This window comes from Cnephaeus nilssonii (assembly GCF_951640355.1).
Source record: "Cnephaeus nilssonii genome assembly, chromosome: X".
In the NCBI taxonomy this organism is placed as follows: Eukaryota; Metazoa; Chordata; class Mammalia; order Chiroptera; family Vespertilionidae; genus Cnephaeus; species Cnephaeus nilssonii.
Window position 1 is genome coordinate 119,670,069 of NC_137071.1, and position 14,653 is coordinate 119,684,721.

A 14,653-nucleotide genomic window follows, 5' to 3' on the forward strand; every position below is an offset into this window, starting at 1 on the left:
TCAATTTTTTAAAAATTTATGCCTTATATTAAATGGTTATAGAAATCGGACTTTTGTACTCTTCTGTCCTGTATGATGTAGTCACCCATAAATGTTCTTCAGTATTCTTAAAATAACTTGAGTTTTGTTCAGCCCACTGGAGGGGCAGACGGATGTTGCGGCAGCATGCCTTTTGAAAGAACAAACCAAGGCCAGTTTGTGCTGTGCCTCATCAGTAATACTTAAGCCCTGAATGTCACTTTTCTCAGAGTAGCCTCATCTAGTTATTCTGATCACGTACCATTATGATTCTGCCCTCAAACTGTCCTGCACCATGAGTCATTTTGACGGTGCATTAGTATATTTAAGAGACTAAATGGAACTATTTCTCTCCTCACTTTCCCTAAATTAATACACCCCTACCCCAAGTCATCCTGTGGCTTTAAGTGCAGTATAGCCATGACAGCTATCCTTGCTGGGTGGTTCTGAGTCCCAATATGCAGTTTCTACACTTAGATCTAGAGCCTTTTGGAAAAGATTTCAAGGAATTCTTACCCACATACTTAAAGTTTCCAACCCTACTCTGCAGTGCTACCCTCTCCACCTCATCTACTGCTCTCCTGTACTCACTCCACTCCAGCCATACTGGCCCTATTGCTACTCCTCACAAATCCTAAGGCTTCTCTCACTTCAAGGCCCTTGTACTTGGCCTGCCTTCTACTTGGAAAGATCCTGTAACTATCATGCTTACCCTCTCATCCCATTCAATACTTTTTTCAAATGTCACCCAGTCAGTGAGGCATTCCCTCACCACCCTATTTAAAATAGCACTCCTGCCAAAACCGGTTTGGCTCAGTGGATAGAGCGTCGGCCTGCGGACTGAAAGGTCCCAGGTTCTATTCCGGTCAAGGGCATGTACTTTGGTTGCGGGCACATCCCCAGTGGGGAGTGTGCAGGAGGCAGCTGATCGATGTTTCTCTCTCATCGATGTTTCTAGCTCTCTATCCCTCTCCCTTCCTCTCTGTAAAAAATCAATAAAATATATTTAAAATAGCACTCCTTGCTCCCAGGACTGTCCATTCCCCTTACTATTTCATTTCTTATCACCTATCACCATCTGATACACTATATATTTTACTTAATCTGTGTTCCATGTATGTTTCCCACTAGAAGGTAAACTTCATGAGAGAAGGAATTTTTCTGTGTTTACTACTCTGTCCAAGTCCCTAGAACAGTGCCTGGCACGTAATTCACATTGAATAAATATTTGCTGAATGGATGACCAGTTATCTTGTGTAATAACTAAACATTTATTAAGCACTCAATACCTTATTTCATCAAATCTAAGATGCCATTAATTGTAACATAAATATTGCCAATTAAACTGTGGTTATGAGAGGCCTACTGGTTTCAACCCTGTTAAAATGTGAAAAAATGTACATCTTAGAGTTGATGTGTGCCAGGCACTGTGGAGATTGCTGTCTATGGATTATATCATCTACCATTTATTCCATTTAATGCAGCTGGGATTCAGAGCCAAGCTGTCGGAGGTGAAGTCTTTAAGCACTCTAAGATTCCAGCCTCCCTTTAGTATGACATTCTGGTTCTTGTGTTAGTTTCAATTCCAAAAACAGAATTCTGTATCTGTGGTTGGTATAATTTTCAACTTTAAAGCAGACAATATGTACTATTCCTTCATCCTTCTTTGAAGTGCTAGATAGTATTGTTTGACAAGTATATCAGAATAGAACTTGAATCCTGGCTTTTACTACACCGTAGCAGTGTGAACTTGGACAGTTATTAACCTCTCTAAACTTAGGTTTCTCCATCTGTAAAATGGAGATGATACTACTTCTCATCCCGTAGAGTTTTAAGGAGAATTAAATAACATAATGCTACCAAGTACATGGTAGTAAGTAATAACTGTGAGCTGTTTTTAATGATATAGATCAGGATATTTTTCCTAAAGACAGTAGATGTAAAATGTTTAGACAAGATCACAAAAGGAGGAAGTGAAGAAACAAAAATAGGGTTGAGATAAAACCCCAAGGAACAGAAATCCACTCAAACTAGGTTTTACAAAGGAAAGAATTATAAACATATGGTAAGTCTCACGGTATCCAATTGAAGGAAGTAGACCCGAGGCTCTAAGGGATAGAGAGTTAAATTATAAAGCTTCAACTGAGAGAATAAACAGGTGATGACTACCAGGAAAGTTTAGAAAAAAGATGAATAATGAGTGATGACAACTTGTACTGCATTTATTAAAATGTTATAAAGCCGTAATTAAATGTTAGATGAATATAAGAATACACCAAGTTTAACAGACAACACAAACTCACACACACACATACACACACACTGCTAGGTATTTGGCATTTGATAAAGATGTTCTTTTCACATCAATGGGGAAAGAATGGAACATTGGAAAATAATACTGAGATACAAGGTTAATTATTCTTTAGGAAAATACATTTAAACACCACCCTCACAATAAACACCAAAATAAACTCAAGGATGATTAAAGAGTTCGAATTTTTTTAAACTATAAAAGATATAGAATCAAATGTAGATGGTTGTATATCTTATCTATACTAATAAAAGCCTCGGTGGCCCTCGCACCCTCGCGTCATCACAGGATGGCTGCCCCCACATCGTCACAAGATGGCCACCCCCATTTTGTCACAATATGGCCACCACAAGATGGCCGCACCCCACATCGTCACAATATGGCCACCACAAGATGGCCAGCAGGGGAGGGCAGTTGTGGGCAATCAGGCCTGCAAGGGAGGGCAGTTGGGGGTGATCAGGCCAGCAGGGGAGCAGTTAGGCATCAATCGGGCCAGCAGGGGAGTGGTTAGGGGGCGATCAGGCTGGCAGGCAGAAGCAGTTAGGGGCAATAAGGCAGGCAGGCAAGTGGTTAGGAGCCAGCAGTCCCGGATTGTGAGGGGTTCCATATTGGAGAGGGTGCAGGCTGGGCTGAGGGACACCCCTCCAGTGCACGAATTTCATGCACCAGGCCTCCAGTCCTATATAATAAAGAGCTAATATGGCCGTTGTGCCCTCGTGTCCTTGCACCGGGCCTGGAGGACCTGAGGCCGTGCCCCCTGCCCCGGCACTGGGGCCTGGGGACCTGAGGCCATGCCCCCCACTCTGGCACCATGACCTGGGGACCTGAGGCCGTGCCCCCCGCCCAGCACCAGGCCGGGGGACCTGAGGCTGCGCACCCTGCCTGGTGGGGCTTGACGGGGACCTGAGGCTGTGCTCCCCACCTGGCACTGGGCTGGGGGACCTGAGGCTGCGCCCCCCACCCTGCAGGGCTTGATGGGGGTGAGGCCGGCCAGGTCTGGGTCTCACGCAATTTTGAGGTGCACACGGGTGGGCAGGGACTTGACTCTGGGTCCCACGGTATGCCCCAGATTCTGACAGGAGGGAGATTTTCATATACATTTTACTAATTTTCTTTTATCTCTGACACTTCTATTATAGAGAAAGGGAAAATAGCAATATTAAAATATTTCTTCTAATTAATTCCCTTTTAATGTGCACAAATTTCATGCACTGGGCCACTAGTCTTAAAATAAAGTTCTTCCTAAGAATATAATGAAATGACAGTAGAAAAAAAAATCTCAATATATAAAAGTTTAGTACTTCTAACCATCAAAATGCCACCAGATACCAATTTAAACTATAAACAAGGGGAAATACTTGCAATCTTAAGTATGACAAAGGATTAGGTTAACATCCTTACAATCAAATACAAAACAAGATACGATGAATATTCCATGAGTAAACTTGAATAAGGACATGAATAGCTAAATCATGACAGAAGAAACACAAATGAATAGGTTGAGCCCTGGCCAGTGTTGCTACATGGTTAGAGTATCAGTGGGAGCACCGAAGAGTTGCAGGTTTGATTCCCCATCAAGGGCACGTATCTGAGTTTTGGGTTTGATCCCCAGCCCTGGTTGGGCACATTCAGGAGGCAACTGGTAGGTGTTTCTCTCTCTCTCTCTCTCTCTCTCTCTCTCTCTCTCTCTCTCTCTCCCTTCCTCATGCCCAGGGATCATCCCTTCCATCCCCTGTAAAAAAAAAAAAAAAAATCAATGGAAAAAATATCCTTGGGTGAGGATTAACAACAACAACAACAAAAGTAAGTTGAAAAAAATGTTCCATCTTCCTAGTAAGCAAAGAAATATAAATTAAAATGAGATATCCTTCAAACTAGATAAGGTCCTTTTAATGATGATATTTACTCTTGGCCACAGTAAAGAAAACTGTACGCTAACATAATGTTGAGAGTGAAAATAAAAATTGGAAAACAATCTAAATGCCCAATAAAATAGAAGTAATTAAGCAAATTGAAACATTGACATGACAGAATGTTACATAGCCATTTAAAATCACTTTCTCAAATAATACAAATATGAGACTATGTTTGTGTCTTACTGTTAAAAATGTTGGAAAGAAAAAAAAAGAAAAAAAATGTTGGAAAGAAAATGTACCATTATTCTGTTTTGGCATATATATACTAGTATGTGTATGTATGTGTGTGTGTGTGTGTGTGTGTGTGTATGTGTACATATTAGAGGCCTGGTGCATGAAATTTGTGCACGGGGGTCCCTCAGCCCAACCTGCACCCTCTACAATCCAGGAGCTCTCAGGGGATGTCCTACTGATGGCTCAGGCCCACTCCCCATGGTTCTCTGCTCTCTGCAGGGCCTGGAGGTTTCCCTGCAGCCTTGGAGATGAAGCCCCCATGCCCTGCTGTCTGCTCTCTGCCTGCTGCCATGCGCCATGCGAAGGAAGCCCCAATGCCCTGCAGTGTGCTCTGTCTGCCAGGCCTGGGGGCTTTGCTGACACGGACACACTAAGGAAGCCCCCATGCCCTGTTGTCCGGGTTCTGTCTGTGGGGTCTGGGGGTGTTCCCACCGCCACCTTGCTAAGGAAGCCCCCAAGCCCTGCTGTCTGGGCTCTGTCTGCTGGGCCTGGGGGTGTTCCCGCTGCCTCTGCTCTAAGTAAGCCGCCGTGCCCTGCTCTCTGGGCTGTGTATGCAGGGCCTGGGGCTTCCCCGCTGCTGCGCTGAGGAAGCCGTCATGCCCTGCTCTCCAGGCTCTGTCTGCAGGGCCTGGGGCTTCCCCGCTTCCACGCTGAGGAAGCCGCCATGCCCTGCTCTCCGGGCTGTGTCTGCAGGGCCTGGGGCTTCCCCGCTGCTGCGCTGAGGAAGCCTCCATGCCCTGCTCTCCAGGCTGTGTCTGCAGGGCCTGGGACTTCCCCACTGCCGCCATGTCCTGCTCTCCGGCCTCTGTTTGTTGGTCAGACAGGCCAGACACTCCAGCAGCGGGGCTGAGGTGACTGGGCGTCGCCATCTTGTGGCTATGGAGGCTGCCATTTTTGTCACGGAGTGATGGTTAATTTGCATATCACTCTATTATTAGATAGAATATATATATATATATAAAATCTGCCACCCAAGAGGTGCTTCTTCTTATTCCTACCCTTCCCCCATGCTAGGTAAAGACTCCACTGCAGCCAAAACCAGTTTGGCTCAGTGGATAGAGCGTCGGCCTGCGGACTCAAGGGTCCCGGGTTCGATTCCGGTCGGGGGCATGTGCCTTGGTTGCGGGCACATCCCCAGTGGGGGGTGTGCAGGAGGCAGCTGGTCGATGTTTCTCTCTCGTCGATGTTTCTGGCTCTCTATCCCTCTCTCTTCCTCTCTGTAAAAAATCAATAAAATATATTTAAAAAACAAACAAGACTCCACTGCAGGAAGGGTCCACATTGGAGCCACTACTACAGTCTGGGAGGCTATAAAAAAAGTATGTACCACATCCTGTCTTGGTGTATACGTATGTATGTACATGTGTGTATATATATAATGTAAGTACAGTAAAATATAAACAGCAGTCATCTCCAGGTTTGGAGATCATAGATGATTTTGTTTCTTATATTTCTGTTTTGGTAAATCCAGTTTACTTTGATAATCAGAAAGGGCCATAGGAAAATGATTTCCCAAGAGAGTGGGTTTTGAATCTCCTAGTTCTCTCTTGCATTCTACTCATAAAGGACAGCTGGCTCTGAGAGAGGACAAAGCCTCCATTCCTACCGGATGTGAGGGCTTTCCCTTCATTGGAAACATGTTTTTATAAAGAAAAATTACTTTACATTGCTCATTAGTCCAGTCACCTTGCCTTTACCATGCATCATGCATAGCTCTCTGACTCTCAAAGGGATGCAGAGGCACACTTATCACTGGTCTGTTGTTGCTTCCTGTGACACCTGAGAGATGCTTCTCCCCATCCCTACACTTTTGCACATGCTCCTGCAGAGGTCCCCATAAGAAAGGTCAGGATTGGAACCACTAGTTAACATCTGAGATAAACAGGAGTGGAAGTGTTGATGGCAAGGGGCTCTGTGGAGGTGGACTGGGGAACCTACCAGCCACCACATGCTGCTCTGTTTCCTGCATCTCTATCTCTGCTGGCTTCACCAGGCTGACATCTCTAGGAACTATGTCCACAATCATCTTCTTCCAAGATCTTCTTTTTGAGCACCAACACTCCACAGTGACCAAGCCTGCCTGACTCTTTTGCCATCTCCACCCACTTTCCTCTCCCCTACTGCCTCGATGACTCAGAATCCTTCCATTATAATCAGTTTTATTGGGGCAGGATCGCTTCTGTGCTCTGCCCCATTGCTGCCCTTGTACCCAGCAGATAGCCATACACCCCCATTTGCCTCAGGGAAAATTTCTTGTTAGCAGACTATCTAAGCCTGGCTGTTTTCCAGAATCCTGAGCACCTTGATGGGTTTGTGCGCAGGAAGGAGGGGACAGTGCCTTGGAAAACAGAAATGCAGGAGAAAAATTTCTACCGAGAGGGACAGAGCCTCAGGGAAATGGTACACATAGGGAGGCTGGACATCAGAAATGTACGACATCAAGGCTGGACATCATTAGGTCTCCTAGCCTAGGCAGAAGCCCCCTCCCCACTTCACCTCTCATTCCCCACGGGCCCAGGAGCAGCAGAGATGCCCACCTTCGAGGGACTATGTGGACTTGGACAGCAAGGAGAACAGAGACTGCAAGTAAATGATTGAAGGCCCCACAGTCTCCCCCTCCCATTCTTGAGTAACTCTCAGGAAGAGGAGTGGCCCTTCATTAATGAATGAGATTGACCTTTCACTTCAGTGGGATGGAGGGAAGATGCAGATTTAAGCTGCAGCCTTGGAGCAAACCTGCCCTGAGATGCACACTACACAGGAGACACAGCAGGAAAGTACACACGCTTTATTTCTAGTTAGAATCAGAGAAACATCAACAAAGGGTGAACTTGGTGAACTGGGCAGATCTCAAGGGGGAAACTCTAAGACATCTTTTGTTCAAACAGGCTGATCTAACTCCTCCTCCCTGCCCCCACCCCGGGCTCCACCTTGGCTGCCCCCTTGCAGCAGCTGCCTCAGGAGTGGAGAGCCTGTCCAGAATACACCAAGTGGAAGGAGCATTCTCAAGAGTGCCTGTCCCACCCAGTCCAGTCTATTTTTAATCCAGTTAGCCTTCCCAAGAGAAGTGCAATGTCTGTCCTTAGAATTCCTTTTGCTCTTCATCCACTCTTGACTGGAAGGGGACTTACGATGAAAGTGGCCGAGGTTCAGGGCTTGAGTGTATAGCTAACACTCCTGAAGCACTGCCCTTCTGTAAGACAGAAGAATACTAGAAAAGTCCCGCTTACATTCTTGTGAGGCCATTTTTCTGATCTTTGCCACTGCCCATTCGTCTCCATTGGGATTAACGTGATGAGTGGTTCAGTCATTCAAGTCCTTCTATGAAAGTCTCTGACTTTGTCCCCAAAATCGTAGAGATGGATCTTGACATTATTTCAGTTGGATTCACCCAAAAGCCACAGTACATGCTAGACAAAGAAGACACCTCTGGTCTATACTGTATCTCAAATTAGGCTCTCTCCTATCATCTAATCAAACTCATCCAACTGGGAAATAATGTGTATATCACATAACATATAATTGTAGTTTCTTACAAATATTAGACAACTATTTGTTCAATGAATTAATGAATAAAACTCAATAAAATTGCTATAATCTCTAAAATTTAATACTACTCTCCCAATCCTCTTTGAACTGTGCTGTTAATCCATTTTCACCAACAGAAGGATTAAGTTCTAACAAAATCTATCTGCTCTCCTTTGTTCTAAGATGTGTGCCAGAATATCTCCTATTCCCTGATCCCTTCACATTCTTTTTATCTCCAGCCAGCTGAGGTGTCACTGAGGTGAAGGCTGCTTGCTGAGAGGCAGAAGGGTTACTTCGTGAGGGTTCACGCACTGGAAGCCAGAGCTTCTTCAGCTTCACACAATTTCCTGGAGCTTAGAGACACAAAGAACAGGCCCTCACCTATGGATGTTATAAAAACCAAATCAAGAAACAAATATGAATGCTGTTGCAGTTTACAGCGTAATAATCACATTTTCAAGGAAAAGCATTGTTCCTGGAATATACTGTATCTTATTTTCTAAAAGCATCATTATTCTCAGCCAAATACCTGGTATTATGGGAAAGAGGAAGTTACGGAGAATACAGAAAGGAGAAAAAGAGAATGTTTCATCATGTCAGCCTCCACAGGGTGTCAACCAATTGGTAGCAGCCATCTAGAATCCAACACCTGTGAACTTAAATGCAATTGGAGAAATTTTCCTTTAAAGGATTAATAAATATTCCTCAAAAAATTACAAATGGAACTGCCTTTTGATCCAGCAATCCCACTTCTGGGAATATAAATCTAAGAATCCCCAAAACACCAATTCGAATGAATATATGCACACCTATGTTCATAGCAGCATTACTTACAAAAGCCAAGATCTGGAAACAGCCGCAATACGCATCAGTAGATGAGTGAATAAAAAAGCTGTGGTACATTTACGCAATGGAATACTATGCAGCTGTAAAAAAGGAAATCTTACCTTTTGCAACAGCATGGATGGGCCTGGAGATTATTGTGCTAAATGAAATAAGCCAGTCAGAGAAAGACAAATACCATATGATCTCACTTATATGTGGAATCTAATGAACAAAATAAGCTGACAAACAAAATAGAAACAGATCCCTGGCCAGTGTGACTCAGTTGGTTGGGCATTGTCCTGTGCACAAAAGGGTTGCTGGTTCAATTCCTGGTCAGGGCATATGCCCCAGTTTCTCTCTCAATCCCCGGTGGGGGACGTACAGGAGGCATCCAATTGATGTTCCACTCCCCAATCGATGTTTCTCTTTCCCTCTCCCTTCCTCTCTCTCTGAAAATCAATAAAAATATTTTAAAAAATAATCTAATTTAAAAAAATAGAAACAGAGGCATGGATACATGGAACAGACTGACAGCTGTCAGAAAAGAGGAGGTGTGGGGACTGGATGAAATAAGGTAAATGATTAATCAAAGAACATATAGGCATAACCCATAGACACAGACAACAGTGTGGCCAGAGGAAAGGGGGGCCGGGGGCTGGGTAGAGGTGAGCAAAGGAGAGGAAATGGGGACATCTATAATAGTATCAATAATAAAAGTAAAGTAAAAAATGATTAATGAACATATTCAATAGAATCTCATCTTTCTTTAAAACAATACACACTATATACACATATATACATACATGTATAATATGAAATTGGGGGAAAGAGATTAACATGTGGAAATAGATATATTAATGTTAAAATGGTTATTGCTTAATGGTAGGATAATGACAATTTTTGTTTGCTACGTTTTAAAATTTTCTATGATGTAAATAAAAGTTTTGTTTTTATTTTCAGAAGGGAGCGTCTAGAAATTGCTTTCTCTTTCGAGTATGTGTCCATTCTTTTTCTACATCCCTGAACTCAGTGAGGAGCTTGTTTTGTGCCAAGGCTTACCACCTCACTTAATATCTAGATTCTAGCGCATTTATCTCAAGCAAAGTGTCTGGAAAAATTATTCACACTCTATACCACAGACAGTCCCAATACCTACCCCTGAGATCTGGGTTTCTCCTCTTGCTGGGATTTAAAGACTTTCTTACCTTTTAGTAGACTGGGCACCTGTCCCTGAGGTTGCTGCTTCTCTGAGGTTCGATCACTGCTCCAGCTGTGCCCTGAGGGGTTTATGAAGTGGGACTTCACAGGACCCTTCGTTTGGCCTTGGCTCTCCTTGTCACACTGCAGGGCTTTCTTCTTCTTGGACCCAACTGCAGGGTACCTGCCAGGTGGGTGGATCACCCCAGTAGGCATCTGGGGGGCTGGGGGGGCTGGCACGTAAAGCACACCTGTTGTCGAGACCATCTCCCTCTGGGAATCAGCACCCAAACTACGCTGCCTCATTTTGGCTAGCACCTGGCTCCGCTCCCCTACATTCAGAGGCTGCCTATCATACCAGAGCCGTTGCGCTAGAGGCTTGGGTACGACCTGCTGACTCAGTTTCCCAGCCAGGAGCAGCTGCCGTCGCGTGGCTTCGCGCTGGTCCAGCGTCCGTTGCAGGTCTTCCTGAGCCCGACTGCACTGCCAGACCAGCCAATCACGCTCCTTGAGCAACCGCTGCAGCTCGGACGCCAGAATCCTGGCGGCGGTCTCCTGCTCCTCTATTTGCTCCTGCAGTCGCCAGACCCCGCGCGCGTAGTCATCGCGCTGCCTCTCGGCTGCACGCACGCCCAAGGCCAACGCGCTCCAGGCGAAAGCCCTCTTGCTGGTGTCCGGCACCTGAGGGTTCATCACAATACTTCGCAGCTGGTCCTCTATCTCGTACCAGGGCCGCGTGCTGAATGTCGAGTAAAAGTCCGGGCCGCCGCCGTTTTGGAGCACCTCTTCGTTGATGAACCGGACTATCTCGCTGTAGCGGAAACCGCTCCGGGCGTCCCCTACGGATATTGCCATGGCGGCCCAGTCAGCGGACCGCCCCCGAAGCTGCTGTAGAAAGCGGTGGCCACCTACCTATTGGCCCCACTTCAGTCCTTGCCCAGTCCTGGCCTCCTCCTTGGCCTCTTTCCTTGTTCACCCACTTGTTCTAACGAAGAGTTGAGGCCAATCTTCTTAATAACGGGGTAGCACCACACAGATTTGAGCTCCAAGTTATGTGGAAAGGCGTGTCGCGAGGCACTGGCCTTGGCAGTGCGCCCCCTGCTGGATGGGCTGGTTGGGAGGTGCTCTGAGAGGCGGTGCTACTTTTCTTGGTACAACGCCTCCTTCAGGGCAAGCCTGCTGGGACACTGTGCCGGGGACTTCAATGCGCCCAGAGAGGACTGGATTCTTGTGTCAGAGGATTTCTGAGTTTTTGACAGACAACACCCAGACACGCTGAATGAATTTCTAACCTGGGAGTAGGATGAGTAGGTGCAAGGGGGCACTCTGGTTCAGCTCCCCCTCCCATAACTCTCAGTTGCTATATCAAACTTTTTATACGGTCTCAAGCTGTGTGCACTCTTCCCTCCTCATCTTAAGCAGATGACCTTGGAGTTCCTCTCATTAAGAAAACCCAGCCCAGTGGTGTTGCTCAGTGGTTGAATGTGAACCTAGGAAACAGGAGGTCATAGTTTGATTCCCCTTCAGGGCACATGTCCAGATTGTGGGCTCGATCCCCAGTAGGGGGCGTGCGGGATGCAGCCGATCAATGATTCTCTCTCATCATTGATGTTTCTATCTCTCCCTCTCCCTTCCTTTTCTGAAATCAATAAAAAAATTTTTTTTTTGAAAAATAAAATCCAGCAATTTCTCGGTGGTTAGAGCATTGGCTTCTGCACGTAAGGATCTCAAAAATATATTTAAAAAAAGAAAGTTCATGAACAGGAGTGAGGTGGGGGGCAATGGGGGGATAAGGACACATTTGTAATACCTTAATCAATTAAAAAAGGAAGTAGTCTACATTATGTCCACTTCATTGTGCTCCCTTCATCATTTAATCTGCTGCACTTTGTTTATTGCCCCCTACCAAATTTAGTAAAAATTCACTGATAAGGTCACCAGCAGTCCCTACTCCAGTACAAAGCTAGTGGATACTTTGAAAGTTATTTTTCACAAGATGTTTCAATAGGTTTTGATTCTGTTGACCATTTCATCCTTGATATTCCATCCTGTATTGGTTTCTGTGACACCACATTCTACTGATGTTCTTCTTATTCCTCTGCCTTATCTTTCTCAGTTTCTTTGAACTACTTGTTCTTCTGCCCAAGGCCCCAAAGTTGGTGTTTCCCCCGTTTTGTTCTCAGACCCCTTTCATTCTATATGCTCTTCTTGGATAAATATATTCACTCCCATAATTTTAAATACTACCTCTATCACAACTGTGCACATACACATTAGAGTTTCTGTCTTTTTAAAATTTTATTTTTCGATTATAATTTACATTCAGTATTATTTTGTATTAGTTTCAGGTGTACAGCATAATGATTAGACAATCATATACTTTACAAAGTGTTCCCCCCAATATTTTCAGTTCCCACTTGGCACCATACATAGTTATTATAATATTACTAGGGGCCCAGTGCACAAATTCATGCACCTTGAAAGGAACTGTGGGCCGCGAGGCTGTGGTGGGCACAGGGGCGGGCCTCGGCCCATCCTCCATGCCCCTGCCTGGCCCCTCCTGTCATGGCCCCCAGTTCCCTGTCTGCCGGCAGCCCTGCTCCTGCCACTGCCGCTCCCACATGCTGATGGTGCCGGCCCTGCTCACACCCGCTGACAGCACAGAGTGATTGGGGCCGGCACTGGCAGTGGGTGTGACTGGCAGCAGGTGCGAGAAGTGGCTCCTGGCTCTGATTGTCCCTCAGGAGCAGAAGGAGGTGGAGAAGCCCTGAGGGGTGATCAGGGCCAGCAGCCACCACTTGGACCCACTGATGGCACTGAGCGATCAGGGCTGGCACCAGGCACCGGCAGTGGGTGAGAGTGGGGCTGGTGCCGGCAGCAGGTGCGAGCACCAGGCGGGACCGCAGCATGTGGGAGCAAAGAATTTTAAGTAACCACCAGAGGCTTGCCCCGATGACAGTGACCAGTACCCTGCCTTGGTCTGGTGCCCCCCCTCACCTGTTCCACCATCCCGCCATGGCCGATGCCTGCCATGTTCCGTGCTCTGCAGCCTGCTGCTGATGCCCGCCATTTTCCACGTGTGCCCTCTGGTGGTCAGCACATGCCATAGCAACTGGTTTTTCAGTTGTTTGGTTGTTCTGCCGTTCGGTCTATTTGCATATTAGGGTTTTATACAGATAGATTGACTACATTTCCTATGCTGTACTTTATATTTTCACTTTCTTCCTTTTTCTTCTGTTTTTGTTTGTTTGTTGTTAATTCTTACCCAAGGATATTTTTTCCATTGATTTTTAGAGAGAGTGGAAGGGAGGGGGAGAGACCGAGAGAAACATCGCTGTCAGAGAGACACATCGATTGGTTGCCTCCTATGTGCACCCCAACCAGGACCGGGGAACCTGCAACCAAGGTATGTGCCCTTAACCAGAATCGAACCCGGGACCCCTCAGTCCACGGGCCGACACTCTATCCACTGAGCCAAACCGGCTTAGGCTATATTTTCACTTTCTTTTTTTAAAAAGTATTTTTATTGATTTCAGAGAAGAAGGGAGAGGGAGAGAGAGATTGAAACATCAATGATGAGAGAGAATCATTGATTGACTGCCTCCTGCACACCCCCTACTGGAGATGGAGCCCACAACCCGGGCATGTGCTCTTGGCTGGAATCAAACCCAGGACCCTTCAGTCTGCAGGCTGACGCTCTATCCACTGAGCAAAACCAGCTAGGGCATATTTTCACTTTCTTGATGGTGTCCTTTGAAAACACAAAAGTTTTTAATTTTGATGAAGTCAAATTGATCTATTTTTCTTTTTGTCACTTGTGCTTTTGACATTATATTTAAGAAACTTTTAAGAAACTATTACTTAATCCAAGGTCACAAAGATTTATGTCTATGTTTTTTTTTTTCTAAGAGTTTTATAGTTTTAGCTCTTACACTTAAGTTTTTGATCCATTTGGGTTAATTTTTGTATATGGTATAAAGTAGGAGTCCAAATTCTTTCCTTTCTTTCTATTTATTTATTTATTAGAGGCCCGATGCACAAAGATTAGTGCAAGAATGGGCCTTTCTGCACTTGGCTGCTGGCACCGCCTTTGCTCCAGCCAAAGCCGCCTTTTCGCTCCAGCCCAGAGCCGCCTTTCTGCCTTCCCATGCTGCCCAGAGGCCCAGAGCGGCTGGGGTGGGGCGGGCCGTCTTTGTTGGGTTAATTTGCATACCCACTCCTGATTGGCTGGTGGGTGTCGTGTAGATTTATTTATTTATTTATTTATTTATTTATTTATTTATTTAGCATGTGGATTGTCCCAGCACCATTTCTTAAGGACAGTATTCTTTGTTGAATGGAGAAAGTACCATTTTCAAAAAGTAATTGGCCATAGTTGTGTGGGTTTATTTCTGGACTCTCAATTCCATTCCATTGATCTATATGTCTACCCTTATGATGGTACCATACTGTTTTAATTACTCTTACTTAGTAGTAAGTTTTGAAATTGGGATGTATGAGCCTTCTAAATTAGATTTGTTCTTCTTTTTCAAGATTATTTTGGCTTTTCTGGGTCCCTTGAATTTCTATATAAATTTTAGGGTCACCTTGTCAATTTCTGAAGAAAAGAGGAAGTTGGGACTTT